A 23,784-nucleotide genomic window follows, 5' to 3' on the forward strand; every position below is an offset into this window, starting at 1 on the left:
TAATGGTGCAAATCCATGCATGAAAGCCATGTGTATAAGTGAAGGAATGAGTCTGCGCATGCCCAGAGTTTCTGACCGAACTAAGACTTTTGTTTGTACAATTTCTTTATTTTGGAAGTATTTTTAAATATAATATTGAAATGTTTGTAAACTCTGGATAAACTTTTAATCTTGAAAAGAAAAATAATAATTTTCTCTATACTTAAAATTTAAAAAAATAATAATAATATGAAGAAAAGTAAAACTAAAACGAATGCCGAGAGAGAGAATCGAACCTGCGACCACTTGTTCGCAGGCTGGCAGTCGGACCACTAGGCAACATACGATCCGTTGGGACGTCGAATTTAAAGCCACATGTCTATTTATTTATTTTCATTCTATAATGGTGCAAATCCATGCATGAAAGCCATGTGTATAAGTGAAGGAATGAGTCTGCGCATGCCCAGAGTCTCGGACCGAACTGAGACTTTTATTTGTACAATTTCTTTATTTTGGAAGTATTTTTATATATAATATTGAAATCTTTGTTAATTCTGTTCAAAATTTTACTTCCTGAATAGAAAAATAGTAATTTTCTCTATACTTAAAATTAAAAAAAAATAATAATAATATGATGAAAAGTGAAAGTAAAACGAATGGGGAGAGCGCGGATCGAACCTACGACCACTTGTTCGCAGGCTGACACTCGGACCACTAGGCAACATACGATCCGTTGGGAGGTCGAATTTAAAGCCACATGTCTATTTATTTATTATCATTCTATAATGGTGCAAATCCATACATGAAAGCCATGTGTATAAGAGAAGGAATGAGTCTGCGCATGCCCAGAGTTTCTGACCGAACTAAGACTTTTGTTTGTACAATTTCTTTATTTTGGAAGTATTTTTAAATATAATATTGAAATGTTTGTAAACTCTGGATAAACTTTTAATCTTGAAAAGAAAAATAATAATTTTCTCTATACTTAAAATTTAAAAAAATAATAATAATATGAAGAAAAGTAAAACTAAAACGAATGCCGAGAGAGAGAATCGAACCTGCGACCACTTGTTCGCAGGCTGACAGTCGGACCACTAGGCAACATACGATCCGTTGGGACGTCGAATTTAAAGCCCCATGTTTATTTATTTATTTTCATTCTATAATGGTGCAAATCCAAGCATGAATTTATGTGTATAAGAGAAGGAATGAGTCTCCGCATACCCAGAGTCTCTGACCGAACTGAGACTTTTGTTTGTACAATTTCTTTATTTTGGAAGTATTTTTATATATAATATTGAAATCTTTGTTAATTCTGTTCAAAATTTTACTTCCTGAAAAGAAAAGTAATAATTTTCTCTATACTTAAAAGTAAAAAAAAATAATAATATGATGAAAAATGAAAATAAAACGAATGGTGAGAGCGCGGATCGAACCTACGACCACTTGTTCGCAGGCTGACACTCGGACCACTAGGCAACATACGATCCGTTGGGAGGTCGAATTTAAAGCCACATGTCTATTTATTTATTTTCATTCTATAATGGTGCAAATCCATGCATGAAAGCCAAGTGTATAAGTGAATTAATGAATCTGCGCATGCCCAGAGTCTCTGACAGAACTGAGACTTTTATTTGTACAATTTCTTTATTTTGGGAGTATTTTTAAATATAATATTGAAATGTTTGTAAACACTGGTTAAAAATTTTATTCTTGAAAAGAGAAATAATAAATTTCTCTATACTTAAAATTTAAAAAAATAATAATAATATGAAGAAAAGTAAAACTAAAACGAATGCCGAGAGAGAGGATCAAACCTATGACCACTTGTTCGCAGGCTGACACTCGGACCACTAGGCAACATACGATCCGTTGGGAGGTCGAATTTAAAGCCACATGTTTATTTATTTATTTTCATTCTATAATGGTGCAAATCCATGCATGAAAGCCATGTGTATAAGAGAAGGAATGAGTCTGCGCAAGCCCAGAGTCTCTGACCGAACTGAGACTTTTGTTTGTACAATTTCTTTATTTTGGAAGAATTTTTAAATATAATATTGAAATGTTTGTAAACTCTGGTTAAACTTTTATTTTTGAAAAGAAAAATAATAATTTTCTCTATACTTAAAATTTAAAAAAATAATAATAATATAAAGAAAAGTAAAACTAAACGAATGCCGAGAGAGAGGATAAAGCCTGCGACCACTTGTTCACAGGCTGACACTCGGACCACAAGGCAACATACGATCCGTTGGGAGGTCGAATTTAAAGAAACATGTTTATTTATTTATTTTCATTCTATAATGGTGCAAATCCATGCATGAAAGCCATTTGTATAAGAGAAGTAATGAGTGAGCGCATGCCCAGAGTCTCTGACCGAACTGAGACTTTTATTTGTACAATTCTTTATTTTGGAAGTATTTTTATATATAATATTGAAATCTTTGTTAATTCTGTTCAAAATTTTACTTCCTGAAAAGAAAAATAATAATTTTCTATATACTTAAAATTAAAAAAAATAATAATAATATGATGAAAATTGAAAGTAAAACGAATGGTGAGAGCGCGGATCGAACTTATGACCACTTGTTCGCAGCCTGACACTCGGACCACTAGGCAACATACGATCCGTTGGGAGGTCGAATTTAAAGCCACATGTCTATTTATTTATTTCCATTCTATAATGGTGCAAATCCATGCATGAAAGCCATGTGTATAAGAGAAGGAATGAGTCTGCGCATGCCCAGAGTCTCTGACCGAACTGAGACTTTTATTTGTACAATTTCTTTATTTTGGAAGTATTTTTATATATAATATTGAAATCTTTGTTAATTCTGTTCAAAATTTTACTTCCTGAAAAGAAAAATAGTAATTTTCTCTATACTTAAAATTAAAAAATAATAATAATAATATGATGAAAAGTGAAAGTAAAACGAATGGTGAGAGCGCGGATCGAACCTACGACCACTTGTTCGCATTCTGACACTCGGACCACTAGGCAACATACGATCCGTTGGGAGGTCGAATTTAAAGCCACATGTCTATTTATTTATTATCATTCTATAATGGTGCAAATCCATACATGAAAGCCATGTGTATAAGAGAAGGAATGAGTCTGCGCATGCCCAGAGTTTCTGACCGAACTGAGACTTTTGTTTGTACAATTTCTTTATTTTGGAAGTATTTTTAAATATAATATTGAAATGTTTGTAAACTCTGGATAAACTTTTAATCTTGAAAAGAAAAATAATAATTTTATCTATACTTAAAATTTAAAAAAATAATAATAATATGAAGAAAAGTAAAACTAAAATAAATGCCGAGAGAGAGAATCGAACCTGCGACCACTTGTTCGCAGGCTGACACTCGGACCACTAGGCAACATACGATCCGTTGGGAGGTCGAATTTAAAGCCCCATGTTTATTTATTTATTTTCATTCTATAATGGTGCAAATCCATGCATGAAAGCCATGTCTATAAGAGAAGGAATGAGTCTCCGCATACCCAGAGTCTCTGACCGAACTGAGACTTTTGTTTGTACAATTTCTTTATTTTGGAAGTATTTTTATATATAATATAGAAATCTTTGTTATTTCTGTTCAAAATTTTACTTCCTGAAAAGAAAAATAGTAATTTTCTCTATACATAAAATTTAAAAAAAAAATAATAATATGAAGAAAAGTAAAACTAAAACGAATGCCGAGAGAGAGCATCGAACATGGGACCACTTGTTCACAGGCTGACACTCGGACCACTAGGCAACATACGATCCGTTGGGAGGTCGAATTTAAAGCAACATGTCTATTTATTTATTTTCATTCTATAATGGTGCAAATCCATGCTTGAAAGCCATGTGTATAAGAGAAGGAATGAGTCTGCGCATGCCCAGAGTCTCGGACCGAACTGAGACTTTTATTTGTACAATTTCTTTATTTTGGAATTATTTTTAAATACAATATTGAAATGTTTGTAAACTCTGGTTAAACTTTTATTCTTGAAAAGAAAAATAATAAATTTCTCTATACTTAAAATTTAAAAAAATAATAATAATATGAAGAAAAGTAAAACTAAAACGAATGCCGAGAGAGAGGATCGAACCTATGACCACTTGTTCGCAGGCTGACACTCGGACCACTAGGCAACATACGATCCGTTGGGAGGTCGAATTTAAAGCCACATGTTTATTTATTTATTTTCATTCTATAATGGTGCAAATCCATGCATGAAAGCCATGTGTATAAGATAAGGAATGAGTCTGCGCATGCCCAGAGTCTCTGACCGAACTGAGACTTTTGTTTGTACAATTTCTTTATTTTGGAAGAATTTTTAAATATAATATTGAAATCCTTGTTAATTCTGTTCAAAATTTTACTTCCTGAAAACAAAAATAATAATTTTCTCTATACTTAAAATTAAAATAAAAAATAATAATAATATGATGAAAAGTGAAAGTAAAACGAAAGGTGAGAGCGCGGATCGAACCTACGACCACTTGTTCGCAGGCTGACACTCGGACCACTAGGCAACATACGATCCGTTGGGAGATCGAATTTAAAGCCACATGTTTATTTATTTATTTTCATTCTATAATGGTGCAAATCCATGCATGAAAGCCATGTGTATAAGAGAAGGAATGAGTCTGCGCAAGCCCAGAGTCTCTGACCGAACTGAGACTTTTGTTTGTACAATTTCTTTATTTTGGAAGTATTTTTAAATATAATATTGAAATGTTTGTAAACTCTGGTTAAACTTTTATTTTTGAAAAGAAAAATAATAATTTTCTCTATACTTAAAATTTTAAAAAATAATAATAATATGAAGAAAAATAAACTAAACGAATGCCGAGAGAGAAGATAAAACCTGCGACCACTTGTTCACAGGCTGACACTCGGTCCACTAGGCAACATACGATCCGTTGGGAGGTCGAATTTAAAGAAACATGTTTATTTATTTATTTTCATTCTATAACGGTGCAAATCCATGCATGAAAGCCATTTGTATAAGAGAAGTAATGAGTGAGCGCATGCCCAGAGTCTCTGACCGAACTGAGACTTTTATTTGTACAATTCTTTATTTTGGAAGTATTTTTATATATAATATTGAAATCTTTGTTAATTCTGTTCAAAATTTTACTTCCTGAAAAGAAAAATAATAATTTTCTATATACTTAAAATTAAAAAAAATAATAATAATATGATGAAAATTGAAAGTAAAACGAATGGTGAGAGCGCGGATCGAACTTATGACCACTTGTTCGCAGCCTGACACTCGGACCACTAGGCAACATACGATCCGTTGGGAGGTCGAATTTAAAGCCACATGTCTATTTATTTATTTTCATTCTATAATGGTGCAAATCCATGCATGAAAGCCATGTGTATAAGAGAAGGAATGAGTCTGCGCATGCCCAGAGTCTCTGACCGAACTGAGACTTTTATTTGTACAATTTCTTTATTTTGGAAGTATTTTTATATATAATATTGAAATCTTTGTTAATTCTGTTCAAAATTTTACTTCCTGAAAAGAAAAATAGTAATTTTCTCTATACTTAAAATTAAAAAAAAAATAATAATAATATGATGAAAAGTGAAAGTAAAACGAATGGTGAGAGCGCGGATCGAACCTACGACCACTTGTTCGCAGGCTGACACTCGGACCACTAGGCAACATACGATCCGTTGGGAGGTCGAATTTAAAGCCCCATGTTTATTTATTTATTTTCATTCTATAATGGTGAAAATCCATGCATGAAAGCCATGTCTATAAGAGAAGGAATGAGTTTCCGCATACCCAGAGTCTCTGACCGAACTGAGACTTTTGTTTGTACAATTTCTTTATTTTGGAAGTATTTTTATATATAATATTGAAATCTTTGTTAATTCTGTTCAAAATTTTACTTCCTGAAAAGAAAAGTAATAATTTTCTCTATATTTAAAAGTAAAAAAAAATAATAATATAATGAAGAATGAAAATAAAACGAATAGTGAGAGCGCGGATCGAACCTACGACCACTTGTTCGCAGGCTGACACTCGGACCACTAGGCAACATACGATCCGTTGGGAGGTCGAATTTAAAGCCACATGTCTATTTATTTATTTTCATTCTATAATGGTGCAAATCCATGCATGAAAGCCATATGTATAAGTGAAGGAATGAGTCTGCGCATGCCCAGAGTCTCGGACCGAACTGAGACTTTTGTTTGTACAATTTCTTTATTTTGGAAGTATTTTTAAATATAATATTGAAATGTTTGTAAACTCTGGATAAACTTTTAATCTTGAAAAGAAAAATAATAATTTTCTCTATACTTAAAATTTAAAAAAATAATAATAATATGAAGAAAAGTAAAACTAAAACGAATGCCGAGAGAGAGAATCGAACCTGCGACCACTTGTTCGCAGGCTGACACTCGGACCACTAGGCAACATACGATCCGTTGGGAGGTCGAATTTAAAGCCCCATGTTTATTTATTTATTTTCATTCTATAATGGTGCAAATCCATGCATGAAAGCCATGTGTATAAGAGAAGGAATGAGTATGCGCATGCCCAGAGTCTCTGACCGAACTGAGACTTTTATTTGTACAATTTCTTTATTTTGGAAGTATTTTTATATATAATATTGAAATCTTTGTTAATTCTGTTCAAAATTTTACTTCCTGAATAGAAAAATATTAATTTTCTCTATACTTAAAATTAAAAAAAAATAATAATAATATGATGAAAAGTGAAAATAAAACGAATGGTGAGAGCGCGGATCGAACCTACGACCACTTGTTCGCAGGCTGACACTCGGACCACTAGGCAACATACGATCCGTTGGGAGATCGAATTTAAAGCCACATGTTTATTTATTTATTTTCATTCTATAATGGTGCAAATCCATGCATGAAAGCCATTTGTATAAGAGAAGGAATGAGTCTGCGCAAGCCCAGAGTCTCTGACCGAACTGAGACTTTTGTTTGTACAATTTCTTTATTTTGGAAGTATTTTTAAATATAATATTGAAATGTTTGTAAACTCTGGTTGAACTTTTATTTTTGAAAAGAAAAATAATAATTTTCTCTATACTTAAAATTTTAAAAAATAATAATAATATGAAGAAAAGTAAAACTAAAGGAATGCCGAGACAGGAGATAAAACCTGCGACCACTTGTTCACAGGCTGACACTCGGACCACTAGGCAACATACGATCCGTTGGGAGGTCGAATTTAAAGCCACATGTCTATTTATTTATTTTCATTCTATAATGGTACAAATCCATGCATGAAAGCCATGTGTATAAGAGAAGGAATGAGTCTGCGCATGCCCAGAGTCTCTGACCGAACTGAGACTTTTATTTGTACAATTTCTTTATTTTGGAAGTATTTTTATATATAATATTGAAATCTTTGTTAATTCTGTTCAAAATTTTACTTCCTGAAAAGAAAAATAGTAATTTTCTCTATACTTAAAATTAAAAAAAAAATAATAATAATATGATGAAAAGTGAAAGTAAAACGAATGGTGAGAGCGCGGATCGAACCTACGACCACTTGTTCGCAGGCTGACACTCGGACCACTAGGCAACATACGATCCGTTGGGAGGTCGAATTTAAAGCCACATGTCTATTTATTTATTTTCATTCTATAATGGTACAAATCCATGCATGAAAGCCATGTGTATAAGAGAAGGAATGAGTCTGCGCATGCCCAGAGTCTCTGACCGAACTGAGACTTTTATTTGTACAATTTCTTTATTTTGGAAGTGTTTTTATATATAATATTGAAATCTTTGTTAATTCTGTTCAAAATTTTACTTCCTGAAAAGAAAAATAGTAATTTTCTCTATACTTAAAATTAAAAAAAAAAATAATAATAATATGATGAAAAGTGAAAGTAAAACGAATAGTGAGAGCGCGGATCGAACCTACGACCACTTGTTCGCAGGCTGACACTCGGACCACTAGGCAACATACGATCCGTTGGGAGGTCGAATTTAAAGCCACATGTCTATTTATTTATTATCATTCTATAATGGTGCAAATCCATACATGAAAGCCATGTGTATAAGAGAAGGAATGAGTCTGCGAATGCCCAGAGTTTCTGACCGAACTGAGACTTTTATTTGTACAATTTCTTTATTTTGGAAGTATTTTTATATATAATATTGAAATCTTTGTTAATTCTGTTCAAAATTTTACTTCCTGAAAAGAAAAATAGTAATTTTCTCTATACTTAAAATTAAAAAAAAAATAATAATAATATGATGAAAAGTGAAAGTAAAACGAATGGTGAGAGCGCGGATCGAACCTACGACCACTTGTTCGCAGGCTGACACTCGGACCACTAGGCAACATACGATCCGTTGGGAGGTCGAATTTAAAGCCCCATGTTTATTTATTTATTTTCATTCTATAATGGTGCAAATCCATGCATGAAAGCCATGTCTATAAGAGAAGGAATGAGTTTCCGCATACCCAGAGTCTCTGACCGAACTGAGACTTTTGTTTGTACAATTTCTTTATTTTGGAAGTATTTTTATATATAATATTGAAATCTTTGTTAATTCTGTTCAAAATTTTACTTCCTGAAAAGAAAAGTAATAATTTTCTCTATATTTAAAAGTAAAAAAAAATAATAATATAATGAAGAATGAAAATAAAACGAATGGTGAGAGCGCCGATCGAACCTACGACCACTTGTTCGCAGGCTGACACTCGGACCACTAGGCAACATACGATCCGTTGGGAGGTCGAATTTAAAGCCACATGTCTATTTATTTATTTTCATTCTATAATGGTGCAAATCCATGCATGAAAGCCATATGTATAAGTGAAGGAATGAGTCTGCGCATGCCCAGAGTCTCTGACCGAACTGAGACTTTTGTTTGTACAATTTCTTTATTTTGGAAGTATTTTTAAATATAATATTGAAATGTTTGTAAACTCTGGATAAACTTTTAATCTTGAAAAGAAAAATAATAATTTTCTCTATACTTAAAATTAAAAAAAAATAATAATAATATGATGAAAAGTGAAAATAAAACGAATGGTGAGAGCGCGGATCGAACCTACGACCACTTGTTCGCAGGCTGACACTCGGACCACTAGGCAACATACGATCCGTTGGGAGGTCGAATTTAAAGCCACATCTTTATTTATTTATTTTCATTCTATAATGGAGCAAATCCATGCATGAAAGCCATGTGTATAAGAGAAGTAATAAATCTGCGCATGCCCAGAGTCTCTGACCGAACTGAGTCTTATGTTTGTACAATTTCTTTATTTTGGAAGTATTTTTAAATATAATATTGAAATGTTTGTAAACTCTGGTTAAACTTTTAGTCTTGAAAAGAAAAACAGTAATTTTCTCTATACTTAAAATTTAAAATAATAATAATAATATGAAGAAAAGTAAAACTAAAACGAATGCCGAGAGAAATGATCGAACCTGCGACCACTTGTTCATAGGCTGACACTCGGACCACCTGGCAACATACGATCCGTAGGGAGGATGAATTTAAAGCCACATGTTTATTTATTTATTTTCATTCTATAATGCTGCAAATCCATGCATGAAAGCCATGTGTATAAGAGAAGGAATGAGTCTGCGCATGCCCAGAGTCTCTGACAGAACTGAGACTTTTATTTGTACAATTTCTTTATTTTGGGAGTATTTTTAAATATAATATTGAAATGTTTGTAAACACGGGTTAAAAATTTTATTCTTGAAAAGAAAAATAATAATTTTCTCTATACTTAAAATTTAAAAAAAATAATAATAATATGAAGAAAAGTAAAACTAAAACGAATGCCGAGAGAGAGGATCGAACCTGCGACCACTTGTTCACAGGCTGACACTCGGAGCACTAGGCAACATATGATCCGTTGGGAGGTCGAATTTAAAGCCACATGTTTATTTATTTATTTTCATTCTATAATGGTGCAAATATATGCATGAAAGCCATGTGTATAAGAGAAGGAATGAGTCTGCGCATGCCCAGAGTCTCGGACCGAACTGAGACTTTTGTTTGTACAATTTCTTTATTTTGGAATTATTTTTAAATACAATATTGAAATGTTTGTAAACTCTGGTTATACTTTTATTCTTGAAAAGAAAAATAATAAATTTCTCTATACTTAAAATTTAAAAAAATAATAATAATATGAAGAAAAGTAAAACTAAAACGAATGCCGAGAGAGAGGATCGAACCTATGACCACTTGTTCGCAGGCTGACACTCGGACCACTAGGCAACATACGATCCGTTGGGAGGTCGAATTTAAAGCCACATGTTTATTTATTTATTTTCATTCTATAATGGTGCAAATCCATGCATGAAAGCCATGTGTATAAGAGAAGGAATGAGTCTGCGCATGCCCAGAGTCTCTGACCGAACTGAGACTTTTGTTTGTACAATTTCTTTATTTTGGAAGAATTTTTAAATATAATATTGGAATCCTTGTTAATTCTGTTCAAAATTTTACTTCCTGAAAAGAAAAATAATAATTTTCTCTATACTTAAAATTAAAATAGAAAATAATAATAATATGATGAAAAGTGAAAGTAAAACGAAAGGTGAGAGCGCGGATCGAACCTACGACCACTTGTTCGCAGGCTGACACTCGGACCACTAGGCAACATATGATCCGTTGGGAGATCGAATTTAAAGCCACATGTTCATTTATTTATTTTCATTTTATAATGGTGCAAATCCATGCATGAAAGCCATGTGTATAAGAGAAGGAATGAGTCTGCGCAAGCCCAGAGTCTCTGACCGAACTGAGACTTTTATTTGTACAATTTGTTTATTTTGGAAGTATTTTTATATATAATATTGAAATCTTTCTTAATTCTGTTCAAAATTTTACTTCCTGAAAAGAAAAATAATAATTTTCTCTATACTTAAAATTAAAAAAAAAAATAATATGATGATGAAAAGTGAAAGTAAAACGGAAGGTGAGAGTGCGGATTGAACCTACGACCACTTGTTCGCAGGCTGACACTCGGACCACTAGGCAATATACGGTCCGTTTTGAGGTCGAATTTAAAGCCACATCTTTATTCATTTATTTTCATTCTATAATGGTGCAAATCCATGCATGAAAGCTATGTGTATAAGAGAAGGAATGAGTCTGCGCATGCCCAGAGTCTCTGACCGAACTGAGACTTTTGTTTGTACAATTTCTTTATTTTGGAAGTATTTTTAAATATAATATTGAAATGTTTGTAAACTCTGGTTAAACTTTTATTCTTGAAAAGTAAATAATAATTTTCTCTATACTTAAAATTTAAAAAAATAATAATAATATGAAGAAAAGTAAAACTAAAACGAATGCCGAGAGAGAGGATCGAACATGGGACCACTTGTTCACAGGCTGACAGTCGGACCACTAGGCAACAAACGATCCGTTGGGAGGTCGAATTTAAAGCCACATGTTTATTTATTTATTTTCATTTTATAATGGTGCAAATCCATGCATGAAAGCCATGTGTATAAGAGAAGGAATGAGTCTGCGCATGCCCAGAGTCCCTGACCGAACTGAGACTTTTATTTGTACAATTTCTTTATTTTGGAAGTATTTTTAAATATAATATTGAAATGTTTGTAAACTCTGGTTAAACTTTTATTCTTGAAAAGTAAATAATAATTTTCTCTATACTTAAAATTTAAAAAAAAAATAATAATATGAAGAAAAGTAAAACTAAAACGAATGCCGAGAGAGAGCATCGAACATGGGACCACTTGTTCACAGGCTGACACTCGGACCACTAGGCAACATACGATCCGTTGGGAGGTCGAATTTAAAGCCACATGTGTATTTATTTATTTTTATTCTATAATGGTGCAAATCCATGCATGAAAGCCATGTGTATAAGAGAAGGAATGAGTCTGCGCATGCCCAGAGTCTCTGACCGAACTGAGACTTTTATGTGTACAATTTCTTTATTTTGGAAGTATTTTTATATATAATATTGAAATCTTTGTTAATTCTGTTCAAAATTTTACTTCCTGAAAAGAAAAATAATAATTTTCTCTATACTTAAAATTAAAAAAAAATAATAATAATATGATTAAAAGTGAAAGTAAAACGAATGGTAAGAGCGCGGATCGAACCTACGACCACTTGTTCGCAGGCTGACACTCGGACCACTAGGCAACATACGATCCGTTGGGAGGTCGAATTTAAAGCCACATGTCTATTTATTTATTTTCATTCTATAATGGTGCAAATCCATACATGAAAGCCATGTGTATAAGAGAATGAATGAGTCTGCGCATGCAAAGAGTTTCTGACCGAACTGAGACTTTTGTTTGTACAATTTCTTTATTTTGGAAGTATTTTTAAATATAATATTGAAATGTTTGTAAACTCTGGATAAACTTTTAATCTTGAAAAGAAAAATAATAATTTTCTCTATACTTATAATTTAAAAAAATAATAATAATATGAAGAAAAGTAAAACTAAAACGAATGCCGAGAGAGAGAATCGAACCTGCGACCATTTGTTCGCAGGCTGACACTCGGACCACTAGGCAACATACGATCCGTTGGGAGGTCGAATTTATAGCCACATGTTTATTTATTTATTTTCATTCTATAATGGAGCAAATCCATGCATGAAAGCCATGTGTATAAGAGAAGTAATAAATCTGCGCATGCCCAGAGTCTCTGACCGAACTGAGTCTTATGTTTGTACAATTTCATTATTTTGGAAGTATTTTTAGATATAATATTGAAATGTTTGTAAACTCTGGTTAAACTTTTAGTCTTGAAAAGAAAAACAGTAATTTTCTCTATACTTAAAATTTAAAATAATAATAATAATATGAAGAAAAGTAAAACTAAAACGAATGCCGAGAGAGATGATCGAACCTGCGACCACTTGTTCATAGGCTGACACTCGGACCACTAGGCAACATACGATCCGTAGGGAGGATGAATTTAAAGCCACATGTTTATTTATTTATTTTCATTCTATAATGCTGCAAATCCATGCATGAAAGCCATGTGTATAAGTGAAGGAATGAGTCTGCGCATGCCCAGAGTCTCTGACAGAACTGAGACTTTTATTTGTACAATTTCTTTATTTTGGGAGTATTTTTAAATATAATATTGAAATGTTTGTAAACACGGGTTAAAAATTTTATTCTTGAAAAGAAAAATAATAATTTTCTCTATACTTAAAATTTAAAAAAAATAATAATAATATGAAGAAAAGTAAAACTAAAACGAATGCCGAGAGAGAGGATCGAACCTGCGACCACTTGTTCACAGGCTGACACTCGGAGCACTAGGCAACATATGATCCGTTGAGAGGTCGAATTTAAAGCCACATGTTTATTTATTTATTTTCATTCTATAATGGTGCAAATATATGCATGAAAGCCATGTGTATAAGAGAAGGAATGAGTCTGCGCATGCCCAGAGTCTCGGACCGAACTGAGACTTTTGTTTGTACAATTTCTTTATTTTGGAATTATTTTTAAATACAATATTGAAATGTTTGTAAACTCTGGTTAAACTTTTATTCTTGAAAAGAAAAATAATAAATTTCTCTATACTTAAAATTTAAAATAATAATAATAATATGAAGAAAAGTAAAACTAAAACGAATGCCGAGAGAGAGGATCGAACCTATGACCACTTGCTCGCAGGCTGACACTCGGACCACTAGGCAACATACGATCCGTTGGGAGGTCGAATTTAAAGCCACATGTTTATTTATTTATTTTCATTCTATAATGGTGCAAATCCATGCATGAAAGCCATGTGTATAAGAGAAGTAATAAATCTGCGCATGCCCAGAGTCTCTGACCGAACTGAGTCTTATGTTTGTACAATTTCATTATTTTGGAAGTATTTTTAAATATAATATTGAAATGTTTGTAAACTCTGGTTAAACTTTTAGTCTTGAAAAGAAAAACAGTAATTTTCTCTATACTTAAAATTTAAAATAATAATAATAATATGAAGAAAAGTAAAACTAAAACGAATGCCGAGAGAGATGATCGAACCTGCGACCACTTGTTCATAGGCTGACACTCGGACCACTAGGCAACATACGATCCGTAGGGAGGATGAATTTAAAGCCACATGTTTATTTATTTATTTTCATTCTATAATGCTGCAAATCCATGCATGAAAGCCATGTGTATAAGTGAAGGAATGAGTCTGCGCATGCCCAGAGTCTTTGACAGAACTGAGACTTTTATTTGTACAATTTCTTTATTTTGGGAGTATTTTTAAATATAATATTGAAATGTTTGTAAACACGGGTTAAAAATTTTATTCTTGAAAAGAAAAATAATAATTTTCTCTATACTTAAAATTTAAAAAAAATAATAATAATATGAAGAAAAGTAAAACTAAAACGAATGCCGAGAGAGAGGATCGAACCTGCGACCACTTGTTCACAGGCTGACACTCGGAGCACTAGGCAACATATGATCCGTTGGGAGGTCGAATTTAAAGCCACATGTTTATTTATTTATTTTCATTCTATAATGGTGCAAATATATGCATGAAAGCCATGTGTATAAGAGAAGGAATGAGTCTGCGCATGCCCAGAGTCTCGGACCGAACAGAGACTTTTGTTTGTACAATTTCTTTATTTTGGAAGAATTTTTAAATATAATATTGGAATCCTTGTTAATTCTGTTCAAAATTTTACTTCCTGAAAAGAAAAATAATAATTTTCTCTATACTTAAAATTAAAATAGAAAATAATAATAATATGATGAAAAGTGAAAGTAAAACGAAAGGTGAGAGCGCGGATCGAACCTACGACCACTTGTTCGCAGGCTGACACTCGGACCACTAGGCAACATATGATCCGTTGGGAGATCGAATTTAAAGCCACATGTTTATTTATTTATTTTCATTCTATAATGGTGCAAATCCATGCATGAAAGCCATGTGTATAAGAGAAGGAATGAGTCTGCGCAAGCCCAGAGTCTCTGACCGAACTGAGACTTTTATTTGTACAATTTGTTTATTTTGGAAGTATTTTTATATATAATATTGAAATCTTTCTTAATTCTGTTCAAAATTTTTCTTCCTGAAAAGAAAAATAATAATTTTCTCTATACTTAAAATTAAAAAAAAAAATAATATGATGATGAAAAGTGAAAGTAAAACGGAAGGTAAGAGTGCGGATTAAACCTACGACCACTTGTTCGCAGGCTGACACTCGGACCACTAGGCAATATACGATCCGTTTTGAGGTCGAATTTAAAGCCACATCTTTATTCATTTATTTTCATTCTATAATGGTGCAAATCCATGCATGAAAGCCATGTGTATAAGAGAAGGAATGAGTCTGCGCATGCCCAGAGTCTCTGACCGAACTGAGACTTTTGTTTGTACAATTCCTTTATTTTGGAAGTATTTTTAAAGATAATATTGAAATGTTTGTAAACTCTGGTTAAACTTTTATTCTTGAAAAGTAAATAATAATTTTCTCTATACTTAAAATTTAAAAAAATAATAATAATATGAAGAAAAGTAAAACTAAAACGAATGCCGAGAGAGAGGATCGAACATGGGACCACTTGTTCACAGGCTGACAGTCGGACCACTAGGCAACATATGATCCGTTGGGAGGTCGAATTTAAAGCCACATGTTTATTTATTTATTTTCATTTTATAATGGTGCAAATCCATGCATGAAAGCCATGTGTATAAGAGAAGGAATGAGTCTGCGCATGCCCAGAGTCCCTGACCGAACTGAGACTTTTATTTGTACAATTTCTTTATTTTGGAAGTATTTTTATATATAATATTGAAATCTTTGTTAATTCTGTTCAAAATTTTACTTCCTGAAAAGAAAAATAATAATTTTCTCTATACTTAAAATTTAAAAAATAATAATAATAATATGATGAAAAGTGAAAGTAAAACGAATGGTGAGAGCGCGGATCGAACCTACGACCACTTGTTCGCAGGCTGACACTCGGACCACTAGGCAACATACGATTCGTTGGGAGGTCGAATTTAAAGCCCCATGTTTATTTATTTATTTTCATTCTATAATGGTGCAAATCCATGCATGGAAGCCATGTGTATAAGAGAAGGAATGAGTCTGCGCATGCCCAGAGTCTCTAACCGAACTGAGACTTTTATTTGTACAATTTCTTTATTTTGGAAGTATTTTTATATATAATATTGAAATATTTGTTAATTCTGTTCAAAATTTTACTTCCTGAAAAGAAAAATAATAATTTTCTCTATACTTAAAATTAAAAAAAAAAAATAATAATATGATGAAAAGTGAAAGTAAAACGAATGGTGAGAGCGCGGATCGAACCTACGACAACGTGTTCGCAGGCTGACACTCGGACCACTAGGCAACATACGATCCGTTGGGAGGTCGAATTTACAGCCACATGTTTATTTATTTATTTTCATTCGATAATGGGAAAATCCATGCATGAAAGCCATGTGTATAAGAGAAGGAATGAGTCTGCGCATGCCCAGAGTCTCTGACCGAACTGAGACTTTTGTTTGTACAATTTCTTTATTTTGGAAGTATTTTTAAATATAATATTGAAATGTTTGTAAACTCTGGTTAAACTTTTATTCTTGAAAAGTAAATAATAATTTTCTCTATGCTTAAAATTTAAAAAAAAAAATAATAATATGAAGAAAAGTAAAACTAAAACCAATGCCGAGAGAGAGCATCGAACATGGGACCACTTGTTCACAGGCTGACACTCGGACCACTAGGCAACATAATGAACCGTTGGGAGGACGAATTTGAAGCACCATGTTTATTTATTTATTTTCATTCTATAATGGTGCAAATCCATGCATGAAAGCCATGTCTATAAGAGAAGGAATGAGTCTGCGCATGCCCAGAGTCTCAGACCGAACTGAGACTTTTGTTTGTACAATTTCTTTATTTTGGAAGTAATTTTAAATATAATATTGAAATGATTGTAAACTCTGGTTAAACTTTTGTTCTTGAAAAGAAAAATAATAATTTTCTCTATACTTAAAATTTAAAATAATAATAATAATATGAAGAAAAGTAAAACTAAAACGAATGCCGAGAGAGAGGATCGAACCTGCGACCATTTGTTCACATGCTGACACTCGGACCACTAGGCAACATACGATCCGTTGGGAGGTCGAATTTAAAGCCACATGTTTATTTATTTATTTTCATTCTATAATGGTGCAAATCCATGCATGAAAGCCATGTGTATAAGAGAAGGAATGAGTCTACGCATGCCCAGAGTCTCTGACCGAACTGAGACTTTTGTTTGTACAATTCCTTTATTTTGGAAGTATTTTTAAAGATAATATTGAAATGTTTGTAAACTCTGGTTAAACTTTTATTCTTGAAAAGTAAATAATAATTTTCTCTATACTTAAAATTTAAAAAAATAATAATAATATGAAGAAAAGTAAAACTAAAACGAATGCCGAGAGAGAGGATCGAACATGGGACCACTTGTTCACAGGCTGACAGTCGGACCACTAGGCAACATATGATCCGTTGGGAGGTCGAATTTAAAGCCACATGTTTATTTATTTATTTTCATTTTATAATGGTGCAAATCCATGCATGAAAGCCATGTGTATAAGAGAAGGAATGAGTCTGCGCATGCCCAGAGTCCCTGACCGAACTGAGACTTTTATTTGTACAATTTCTTTATTTTGGAAGTATTTTTATATATAATATTGAAATCTTTGTTAATTCTGTTCAAAATTTTACTTCCTGAAAAGAAAAATAATAATTTTCTCTATACTTAAAATTTAAAAAATAATAATAATAATATGATGAAAAGTGAAAGTAAAACGAATGGTGAGAGCGCGGATCGAACCTACGACCACTTGTTCGCAGGCTGACACTCGGACCACTAGGCAACATACGATTCGTTGGGAGGTCGAATTTAAAGCCCCATGTTTATTTATTTATTTTCATTCTATAATGGTGCAAATCCATGCATGGAAGCCATGTGTATAAGAGAAGGAATGAGTCTGCGCATGCCCAGAGTCTCTAACCGAACTGAGACTTTTATTTGTACAATTTCTTTATTTTGGAAGTATTTTTATATATAATATTGAAATATTTGTTAATTCTGTTCAAAATTTTACTTCCTGAAAAGAAAAATAATAATTTTCTCTATACTTAAAATTAAAAAAAAAAAAATAATAATATGATGAAAAGTGAAAGTTAAACGAATGGTGAGAGCGCGGATCGAACCTACGACAACGTGTTCGCAGGCTGACACTCGGACCACTAGGCAACATACGATCCGTTGGGAGGTCGAATTTACAGCCACATGTTTATTTATTTATTTTCATTCGATAATGGGAAAATCCATGCATGAAAGCCATGTGTATAAGAGAAGGAATGAGTCTGCGCATGCCCAGAGTCTCTGACCGAACTGAGACTTTTGTTTGTACAATTTCTTTATTTTGGAAGTATTTTTAAATATAATATTGAAATGTTTGTAAACTCTGGTTAAACTTTTATTCTTGAAAAGTAAATAATAATTTTCTCTATGCTTAAAATTTAAAAAAAAAAATAATAATATGAAGAAAAGTAAAACTAAAACCAATGCCGAGAGAGAGCATCGAACATGGGACCACTTGTTCACAGGCTGACACTCGGACCACTAGGCAACATAATGAACCGTTGGGAGGACGAATTTGAAGCACCATGTTTATTTATTTATTTTCATTCTATAATGGTGCAAATCCATGCATGAAAGCCATGTCTATAAGAGAAGGAATGAGTCTGCGCATGCCCAGAGTCTCAGACCGAACTGAGACTTTTGTTTGTACAATTTCTTTATTTTGGAAGTAATTTTAAATATAATATTGAAATGATTGTAAACTCTGGTTAAACTTTTGTTCTTGAAAAGAAAAATAATAATTTTCTCTATACTTAAAATTTAAAATAATAATAATAATATGAAGAAAAGTAAAACTAAAACGAATGCCGAGAGAGAGGATCGAACCTGCGACCATTTGTTCACATGCTGACACTCGGACCACTAGGCAACATACGATCCGTTGGGAGGTCGAATTTAAAGCCACATGTTTATTTATTTATTTTCATTCTATAATGGTGCAAATCCATGCATGAAAGCCATGTGTATAAGAGAAGGAATGAGTCTGCGCATGCCCAGAGTCTCTGACCGAACTGAGACTTTTATGTGTACAATTTCTTTATTTTGGAAGTATTTTTATATATAATATTGAAATCTTTGTTAATTCTGTTCAAAATTTTACTTCCTGAGAAGAAAAATAATAATTTTCTCTATACTTAAAATTAAAAAAAAAATAATAATATGATTAAAAGTGAAAGTAAAACGAATGGTAAGAGCGCGGATCGAACCTACGACCACTTGTTCGCAGGCTGACACTCGGACCACTAGGCAACATACGATCCGTTGGGAGGTCGAATTTAAAGCCACATGTTTATTTATTTATTTTCATTCGATAATGGGGAAAATCCATGCATGAAAGCCATGTGTATAAGAGAAGGAATGAGTCTGCGCATGCCCAGAGTCTCTGACCGAACTGAGACTTTTGTTTGTACAATTTCTTTATTTTGGAAGAATTTTTAAATATAATATTGGAATCCTTGTTAATTCTGTTCAAAATTTTACTTCCTGAAAAGAAAAATAATAATTTTCTCTATACTTAAAATTAAAATAGAAAATAATAATAATATGATGAAAAGTGAAAGTAAAACGAAAGGTGAGAGGGCGGATCGAACCTACGACCACTTGTTCGCAGGCTGACACTCGGACCACTAGGCAACATATGATCCGTTGGGAGATCGAATTTAAAGCCCCATGTTTATTTATTTATTTTCATTCTATAATGGTGCAAATCCATGCATGAAAGCCATGTGTATAAGAGAAGGAATGAGTCTGCGCATGCCCAGAGTCCCTGACCGAACTGAGACTTTTATTTGTACAATTTCTTTATTTTGGAAGTATTTTTATATATAATATTGAAATCTTTGTTAATTCTGTTCAAAATTTTACTTCCTGAAAAGAAAAATAATAATTTTCTCTATACTTAAAATTTAAAAAATAATAATAATAATATGATGAAAAGTGAAAGTAAAACGAATGGTGAGAGCGCGGATCGAACCTACGACCACTTGTTCGCAGGCTGACACTCGGACCACTAGGCAACATACGATTCGTTGGGAGGTCGAATTTAAAGCCCCATGTTTATTTATTTATTTTCATTCTATAATGGTGCAAATCCATGCATGGAAGCCATGTGTATAAGAGAAGGAATGAGTCTGCGCATGCCCAGAGTCTCTAACCGAACTGAGACTTTTATTTGTACAATTTCTTTATTTTGGAAGTATTTTTATATATAATATTGAAATATTTGTTAATTCTGTTCAAAATTTTACTTCCTGAAAAGAAAAATAATAATTTTCTCTATACTTAAAATTAAAAAAAAAAAATAATAATATGATGAAAAGTGAAAGTAAAACGAATGGTGAGAGCGCGGATCGAACCTACGACAACGTGTTCGCAGGCTGACACTCGGACCACTAGGCAACATACGATCCGTTGGGAGGTCGAATTTACAGCCACATGTTTATTTATTTATTTTCATTCGATAATGGGAAAATCCATGCATGAAAGCCATGTGTATAAGAGAAGGAATGAGTCTGCGCATGCCCAGAGTCTCTGACCGAACTGAGACTTTTGTTTGTACAATTTCTTTATTTTGGAAGTATTTTTAAATATAATATTGAAATGTTTGTAAACTCTGGTTAAACTTTTATTCTTGAAAAGTAAATAATAATTTTCTCTATGCTTAAAATTTAAAAAAAAAAATAATAATATGAAGAAAAGTAAAACTAAAACCAATGCCGAGAGAGAGCATCGAACATGGGACCACTTGTTCACAGGCTGACACTCGGACCACTAGGCAACATAATGAACCGTTGGGAGGACGAATTTGAAGCACCATGTTTATTTATTTATTTTCATTCTATAATGGTGCAAATCCATGCATGAAAGCCATGTCTATAAGAGAAGGAATGAGTCTGCGCATGCCCAGAGTCTCAGACCGAACTGAGACTTTTGTTTGTACAATTTCTTTATTTTGGAAGTAATTTTAAATATAATATTGAAATGATTGTAAACTCTGGTTAAACTTTTGTTCTTGAAAAGAAAAATAATAATTTTCTCTATACTTAAAATTTAAAATAATAATAATAATATGAAGAAAAGTAAAACTAAAACGAATGCCGAGAGAGAGGATCGAACCTGCGACCATTTGTTCACATGCTGACACTCGGACCACTAGGCAACATACGATCCGTTGGGAGGTCGAATTTAAAGCCACATGTTTATTTATTTATTTTCATTCTATAATGGTGCAAATCCATGCATGAAAGCCATGTGTATAAGAGAAGGAATGAGTCTACGCATGCCCAGAGTCTCTGACCGAACTGAGACTTTTGTTTGTACAATTCCTTTATTTTGGAAGTATTTTTAAAGATAATATTGAAATGTTTGTAAACTCTGGTTAAACTTTTATTCTTGAAAAGTAAATAATAATTTTCTCTATACTTAAAATTTAAAAAAATAATAATAATATGAAGAAAAGTAAAACTAAAACGAATGCCGAGAGAGAGGATCGAACATGGGACCACTTGTTCACAGGCTGACAGTCGGACCACTAGGCAACATATGATCCGTTGGGAGGTCGAATTTAAAGCCACATGTTTATTTATTTATTTTCATTTTATAATGGTGCAAATCCATGCATGAAAGCCATGTGTATAAGAGAAGGAATGAGTCTGCGCATGCCCAGAGTCCCTGACCGAACTGAGACTTTTATTTGTACAATTTCTTTATTTTGGAAGTATTTTTATATATAATATTGAAATCTTTGTTAATTCTGTTCAAAATTTTACTTCCTGAAAAGAAAAATAATAATTTTCTCTATACTTAAAATTTAAAAAATAATAATAATAATATGATGAAAAGTGAAAGTAAAACGAATGGTGAGAGCGCGGATCGAACCTACGACCACTTGTTCGCAGGCTGACACTCGGACCACTAGGCAACATACGATTCGTTGGGAGGTCGAATTTAAAGCCCCATGTTTATTTATTTATTTTCATTCTATAATGGTGCAAATCCATGCATGGAAGCCATGTGTATAAGAGAAGGAATGAGTCTGCGCATGCCCAGAGTCTCTAACCGAACTGAGACTTTTATTTGTACAATTTCTTTATTTTGGAAGTATTTTTATATATAATATTGAAATATTTGTTAATTCTGTTCAAAATTTTACTTCCTGAAAAGAAAAATAATAATTTTCTCTATACTTAAAATTAAAAAAAAAAAAATAATAATATGATGAAAAGTGAAAGTAAAACGAATGGTGAGAGCGCGGATCGAACCTACGACAACGTGTTCGCAGGCTGACACTCGGACCACTAGGCAACATACGATCCGTTGGGAGGTCGAATTTACAGCCACATGTTTATTTATTTATTTTCATTCGATAATGGGAAAATCCATGCATGAAAGCCATGTGTATAAGAGAAGGAATGAGTCTGCGCATGCCCAGAGTCTCTGACCGAACTGAGACTTTTGTTTGTACAATTTCTTTATTTTGGAAGTATTTTTAAATATAATATTGAAATGTTTGTAAACTCTGGTTAAACTTTTATTCTTGAAAAGTAAATAATAATTTTCTCTATGCTTAAAATTTAAAAAAAAAAATAATAATATGAAGAAAAGTAAAACTAAAACCAATGCCGAGAGAGAGCATCGAACATGGGACCACTTGTTCACAGGCTGACACTCGGACCACTAGGCAACATAATGAACCGTTGGGAGGACGAATTTGAAGCACCATGTTTATTTATTTATTTTCATTCTATAATGGTGCAAATCCATGCATGAAAGCCATGTCTATAAGAGAAGGAATGAGTCTGCGCATGCCCAGAGTCTCAGACCGAACTGAGACTTTTGTTTGTACAATTTCTTTATTTTGGAAGTAATTTTAAATATAATATTGAAATGATTGTAAACTCTGGTTAAACTTTTGTTCTTGAAAAGAAAAATAATAATTTTCTCTATACTTAAAATTTAAAATAATAATAATAATATGAAGAAAAGTAAAACTAAAACGAATGCCGAGAGAGAGGATCGAACCTGCGACCATTTGTTCACATGCTGACACTCGGACCACTAGGCAACATACGATCCGTTGGGAGGTCGAATTTAAAGCCACATGTTTATTTATTTATTTTCATTCTATAATGGTGCAAATCCATGCATGAAAGCCATGTGTATAAGAGAAGGAATGAGTCTGCGCATGCCCAGAGTCTCTGACCGAACTGAGACTTTTATGTGTACAATTTCTTTATTTTGGAAGTATTTTTATATATAATATTGAAATCTTTGTTAATTCTGTTCAAAATTTTACTTCCTGAGAAGAAAAATAATAATTTTCTCTATACTTAAAATTAAAAAAAAAATAATAATATGATTAAAAGTGAAAGTAAAACGAATGGTAAGAGCGCGGATCGAACCTACGACCACTTGTTCGCAGGCTGACACTCGGACCACTAGGCAACATACGATCCGTTGGGAGGTCGAATTTAAAGCCACATGTTTATTTATTTATTTTCATTCGATAATGGGGAAAATCCATGCATGAAAGCCATGTGTATAAGAGAAGGAATGAGTCTGCGCATGCCCAGAGTCTCTGACCGAACTGAGACTTTTGTTTGTACAATTTCTTTATTTTGGAAGAATTTTTAAATATAATATTGGAATCCTTGTTAATTCTGTTCAAAATTTT

This window comes from Argiope bruennichi, chromosome 11 (assembly GCF_947563725.1).
Source record: "Argiope bruennichi chromosome 11, qqArgBrue1.1, whole genome shotgun sequence".
In the NCBI taxonomy this organism is placed as follows: Eukaryota; Metazoa; Arthropoda; class Arachnida; order Araneae; family Araneidae; genus Argiope; species Argiope bruennichi.